This window comes from Macrobrachium nipponense, chromosome 8 (genome assembly GCF_015104395.2).
Source record: "Macrobrachium nipponense isolate FS-2020 chromosome 8, ASM1510439v2, whole genome shotgun sequence".
Classification (NCBI taxonomy): Eukaryota; Metazoa; Arthropoda; class Malacostraca; order Decapoda; family Palaemonidae; genus Macrobrachium; species Macrobrachium nipponense.
In genome coordinates, this window is record NC_087203.1 from 80,550,766 (window position 1) to 80,557,360 (window position 6,595).

Below are 6,595 nucleotides of genomic sequence, written 5' to 3' on the forward strand. Positions count from 1 at the left end.
AATATTCTGTGTATCCTTGTAGAAGAATGCGGCCTGACCTCTGTTCAGGTCTGGGGTTCGTGTCCACCAGTACGTCGTGGGTAGGCCTAATTTTGGGGAGGCTGGCAATTTGACCTCTGTCCGAGATCACGTCTCGCAGCCGACTGAGAGCGATACTGGTTGGTTTGCGAATCACGGGGCTTCCAAAAACCGCCTCGAGCATTGCCTGAAAGGTGGTAAACACAACGCCAGCAAATTGGGAAGGAAAATAGGTCTTATTGTAGAAGTCCCTAAAATCCATCTCGAAGCCTAGCTACTCTTGTGACTTGCCTCTCTTACCCTAAGCTTCCTCGTCACCGGAAATATCATTCCTACGACATAACCCACTCTCCCAACAACAGTCGCTTCAGGAGAAAGCATGGCTGCTACTTTTATAATTAATATAACTAAAACTCTGCTGGAAGGCGAGGCGTTCTATAGACGTAGCAATATATATATATATATACACACACACAGTGTCCCCCGCCTATTCGCGAGGGATGCGTACCAGACCCCTCCGTGAATAGTTTAGAATCCGCCGAATGTTTGGGAACCCCCCTATAAAAGCGCTAAAAACAGCCTATTTTGTTAGTTAAAACTTAAGAAAAACCACTAAAAATTTCATACTTGGTTTTTTTAATAGTTTTTATCACAAAAAGTGCATTTTATGATGAAATTGATCACAAAAACCAGGAATTTGTGGATATTTCTCTTAAAAAAATACCGCGCATGCGAATTCCGGCGCGAATTTTCCGCGAATAATGCGGGGTGGAAACTGTTCCCGAGAGAAATCCGCGAATGTGTGAGTCCGCGAATCCGGAGAACGCGAATACGGTGGTCCACTGTATAATATATATATATATAATATATATATATATCTATATATATATATATATATATATATATATATATATATATATATATTACATGGGTAAAACCGCCTGTATTTCATACGGTAAGCGTGGACACGAACGGAAGGCAGACCCCCACATCTCTCTTCTCTCTCTCTCTCTCTCTCTCTCTCTCTCTCTCTCTCTCTCTCTCGCCTCTCTCTCCTCCACCTCTTTCTCTCCATTCTAACAGGTAATGAAAATGAAAAGAGAGAGTTGCATCATAACATAACGTTTATTTACAATAACTAATAAGATCAATTAACTAAGTAATCCAGTCTTACAGACTAACTTAAAACAACTCATTGTCAAGTCACCCAAAAGGTCACACCTTTCCCTGGGAACTCTGTCCCACAGAAATCCAGAACCATCTGCCAAAGATACAGAACACATTCTGGTAAGTACACACACAAGTTTAAAGACAAAGTTAATAAAATGGAACATCTTACAAGATATCAAACAAGCCACCCCTTTGGCTAAAGTAAAGGTAACACTTACCCATTCCCAACCGGGCACTAAACACTATGTCAAAAAACTCCCCCGGCGAATGCCACGGCATCTTTGCCTATGACTCGAAGCCCTCTGTCAAAATCCCTCTCATAGGCTTGGGTATGAACGCTTTTAACAGAAAGAGGTGCACACGCACATACGAACACACAGTTCGCTAGCGCCTCGCGGTTCTAGCTGCATCTAGTTTCACAAAGGCACTTTGGGAAGAGTTCATAAACTGTCGTACATTGACTCGACGAACTAAGCACTTTTATCTCACGCCATCCCCTAGAAACTCATTCATCAGCTACTCTCAGGTCGTTACTCTGCCCTGTCCTCCACATTCCACAGGTTACAGAGAATGCACGAACAATACATAATTAATCAAAACCCTATGTCTTACAGATTGCTCGGCCTCGCACCTATATGCTAGCTCCCGCCTAGCAAAATTGCTTATACAATATAAAACATTGGCCGGCTTAAAACAAAACAAGTAAAACTGCACGTCTCTGGCATTATAAAATAAAGTCTTATCACGCTTTAATCTCCCAATAACACAAAACGCATTTTCTCCCATATTTTCTGCATTAGGATTCTTGAATATCCCTCTTCGCTTGTCTGCAAGTAGCTGAACAGACAGTAGACTGTAGCAACTGTAGGAACTGTAGGAAGACGGAATGCCTCCCTCATCGTAGAAGACTCTCACGGCTTCTTGTAGATCCCCAAAAAACACGCTGTAGAATTCTCTCGATCACCCACGTGGAAATACTTGTAATCACCATGGGCAACATGGCAGCAACCTCTCTTCACGGCTGGTGGACGTCTTGCTGGTGTCGGTGAACTTTTGGGCGTTAGTATGTCAGTCAGGTCTTTGGTCAATCTAAGAAAATTAACCCAAACATACTACCTCTATCAAACAATGATCTCAAAAAGGTCAGAAATACTAACTGAACGTCTCCCAATTAACTCCCTTAAATATGACTACTAAAATGATAAGTCATTATCACAACTCTCTAAGAAAAAGAAACATCAAGTTCTCCAAACTCGCACATCAGCACACACACACAACTCGGAAATCACAGCAACTCCACGGAATTCTGCACTCACATTTCGAACTCGAATGTGCTCACAAGAAAAAAAAGAAAAAATTCGTAACAAGCTCAAGAAAGAAAAGAATCACGTAACACCCAGACCCAAAAAATTTCTCGCAAGCTGATATTTAAACAACCCACAAAATCAGTAAAAAACCTCCTAACTTTTAACAGCAAAAACCCCTTTACTGCTCAATAATTAATCACAATGAGACTTAATTGTCAAACTCCCTTTCGTAATAGCAACCCTCGAAAAATCACATCTCCCGGTAAATCAAATCTCCCGTCCAAAAAAAGAAATGTTATTTAAGCTCAATCCCCAAATCATATCTCTCTATAGGAAAAGGAAGAAAAATAATAATAAAAAAAAAAAAAAAAAAAAAAAAAAAAAAAAATAATCACAAGTAGATTTCCCCAATCACAAAATACATAATACATGTATAATATGCATAACTCCCGCGTTTTCCCCAAGAAATGCTCCATGTAAAGTTATGGAATTTGCCAGAAAGCAAACTCTCATACATGCGCTTTCGTGAAATGCTATAGCTAACATTTCCCAGATATTGCAAAAATTCTGATCTATCACCATCAGAGGAAAAGAATCAGCACACGCTCATCCACTCGCTTGTCAGCAGAAAAATCACCTGCGGACGCATGCTCAAACAACAGCACAAAAATTGTCTAGTAAGACACATAAGTTTGGAAACTCATGATTCTCAGAAAAAAACGGTCTAACTACACATTTCACAGAATTAACTCCAGTATATGACTAATGTGTTCAAAAATTTGTCTCGAGACTATTCTCTCAACATGACTTTTCCCAAATCATATTTCTCCAAGAATAACACACTTGTGAACATGACAAATGCACACACATCTCCAAATAACTCGTAATGCAGTAATGCCACTTCTCTCTAAATAGACACGAAATCAAAAAAGAGAACCTCAGAAATCTTCTCTTGACTCGAAAAAACTCCATAACCACAAAAAAAAGGTCACCCGCCCAAGATTAATTCCAACTCCATTATGAGACATCATATCAATAATAACAACCACTCCGGTTATAAAAATATTTCCCTCCATTTGGTTAATAACCAACCCCCTTATATCATTCTCTTATTCTCAAAGCCACATGTCAGTAGAAAAAAAGACACCACTCCAGGAATAGAGAATAATCACCTCTATTTCGGCAAATACAAAATATTTACCTCTATTTCCACAATAACTCCATGTGGAACAAAACAAGGCTCCAAAAATATATATATCTCCAAAAAAGAATATCAAAAAATGAAATCCCACCTCCAAAAAAAATGTGCACTCAAGGCAACTAACTCACACACTCCCAAATATTGCCCCATAATCTCCAAATATGTGTCTCCATTTGCAACAAAGATGGCTGCAAAATAATTGAACTAAACATAGCTCATACCACTATTGGCAAATATCAAAAAATGGCCAAAAATATATCTCCCATATATATCTCAAAATATAACTCCAAAATAATATATACCTCCAATTATCTCTCCAAAATAATATATCTCAATTATAACTCAATTATATCTCAATTATAACTCCAATTCTCCAGAGAATAACTCAATGTTATAGTAAAAACTATAAAAACTCACTCCATTTAGCATAACTGCTAAAAAAAAGGGCAAAAACTCGGCAAATAAAACTGTCTAGAAAGTTCTAGAAAAAAACACCAATGTGCCACAAGTCATTATAACAGAACTCCAAATTCACAGTGTCTAAGCAAAGACTTCCCATATGCACTACGACATAAGCCACTAGAAAACTTAACCAAGTTCCCTATCTCTCACAAAGTTGTCACAAATACAACAAGGGTATTGTGCAAGAAAACTCACAATTTCTGGAACACAAATATCCAGAGAAAAAAATGTAGTGCCATTACGTATGCATTCAAAACATGCAAGAAATTCTCCCATATATTACTCTATAGCATCAAATAGCTAAAACACGAACACGTTCTCTTAAATGACTCTAAGTCATGAACTGAGACAATATTCACACTAACTGGAGAGAAAAAACAAATTCAAATTCCCACCCATGGTAAAAAAACTTGTGTCAGCGATGGCTAATTTCCAAAAAAGGAGAAAAGAAAAATCAACGGCACCATTAACTATCTCCCGTAACTCACTAGATGTCAAGCAATTATCTGCTGAACTCATAAAAAAAAAAGAAAAAAAAACTAAAATAATGTGTTGTTAGTTCTTCCCATATCACAAAAGATTTCACCTCCCCACCTTGATAGCATTCTTTTAAAAACACCCACGTATAGTATATAAAAAAAATCCAGTCATCAGAAATATCATTATCACAAAATCACCAAAAAAAAATTGCTATCATCAAAATCATCAGTATCAGTACAAAAATTAACACCAAAGTTAATGCTTGTCCATTCTCCAAAAATTCAGCACAAAATTCAGCAAAAAACTCACACAATTCACCATGATTCAGCCAGATTCATCCAAAGAAAAAAAAAAAATTCAGCCCCCAAAAACTCATCCCCGTGAATCACTGAAATATTCTCCAAAGTTACAAAAACTGAACAAATAATTAACACAAGACAAGACTTCTCCCATTAATTCATTGTAATAATTATCCCTGAATAATTATCTGTAATAATTATCAAATAATCTCCCCATGAAAATATCTCAATCTCTCGTAAAACAATTCTCCCGTAATGATAATTATACTTAAGCAAACCTCCCGTGACACATCTCAAGTATAACAATTATTAATAATAACAATAATAATAACTCTCCAAAGCAATAATTCTCAAGTAAGGGTGAAATTCAAATAGCATACAACAGTATTGCTGAATCTTATGACATACAATTTCTCCAGCATGCAACACCATGACATATATTTGTGTCTTTCAAGGCATAAAGAAACATATAAAACATACCCGTGCATGTTAACTACTTTTTTCCCCATCATTTTCGTAAAAGAAAAATCTCTTATTTCTTTTCTCTTCATCCAAGGGAGAAAAAAAAAAAATCTCTTTTCTAAAAAAAAAGACTCTACGGGCATTTCACTTCATCAACTAATCAATCAGCTGATGTCTTAGCATTCAATGTCAAGGCCAAATCCATCTCCAACACTAAGAAAAAAAAAGGAAAAGGGGAAGTTCACCCACACTGAGACAAAAAAATTTCTCCCCCCCTGAGAACAACCCCTCAGTCAAGCGGCAGAACACTCCCCGAGCCATGCCAGCAGTATCCCCCCATCTCGCAATACCCTCCCCTGCACTATCTCACGAGTGAGGCTAGTGGTACCCATGCAACTTTTTTTTAAAACCCTCCCAAGGGGATGGACCCGGTACACCATCGCAAAGCAAGGGGCGCCTCTCTGCAGAAATATGCTGAGCCCTTAAAATTGTGGCCGCTCTGTGTTCTCTAAGCCAAATCTGCTTGTCTAAGCACAGTTCCCATGCATAGAAAAATACACTCCTATGTTTTAAACCAAGACGAATGCATAACGTCTATTATAAACACGTGCAAATAAAGAAAAAAAAAATTTGTTCACTTATGGGGGGAAAAGAAAAAATTGGTTTTTTTGGAACCCCTTCTTTGAAACAAAACCAACTCCCATAAACCCTGAAATATTTAAACAAAAACCCACTCCTTTCAAACAATAGTTTAACACTCACCACTCCATAATGGGAACAAAAGGAACTCGAAATTCTTCGTAAAAACGCGTAAATCTCGTCGGCACAATACAAACGCGACCGGTGAGATGACTCCTAGCAACTCACTTACAAACTAGACTGAGTTGCTTGTCTCACGACTCCCACCCATCTCGGTACGAGCAAATTTGATGACCCTAATAGAAAATCTTTCCTCATCCCCCCATCTCACGGACGGACATTTTCTCTACCCCTTTTATTTCCTAACTGGCCAACCATCTCTACATTGGCGTTCCTAGGCATAGAAAAGCAAGAAAACTTTTTATATCCCCACTTTACCGCTGACACCACTATTACATGGGAAAACCGCCATGTATTTCATACGGTAAGCGTGGACACGAAACGGAAGGCAGACCCCCCACATCTCTCTCTCTCTCTCTCTCTCTCTCTCTCTCTCT

At 38.2% G+C, this 6,595-nt stretch overlaps 1 protein-coding gene across 1 annotated transcript in view; it reads left to right on the forward strand.

Annotated features, from left to right (window-relative positions):
• The window catches only part of LOC135222879 (adenylate cyclase type 3-like), a 628,074-nt gene that overhangs the window by 612,385 nt on the left and 9,094 nt on the right, over positions 1–6,595 (forward strand).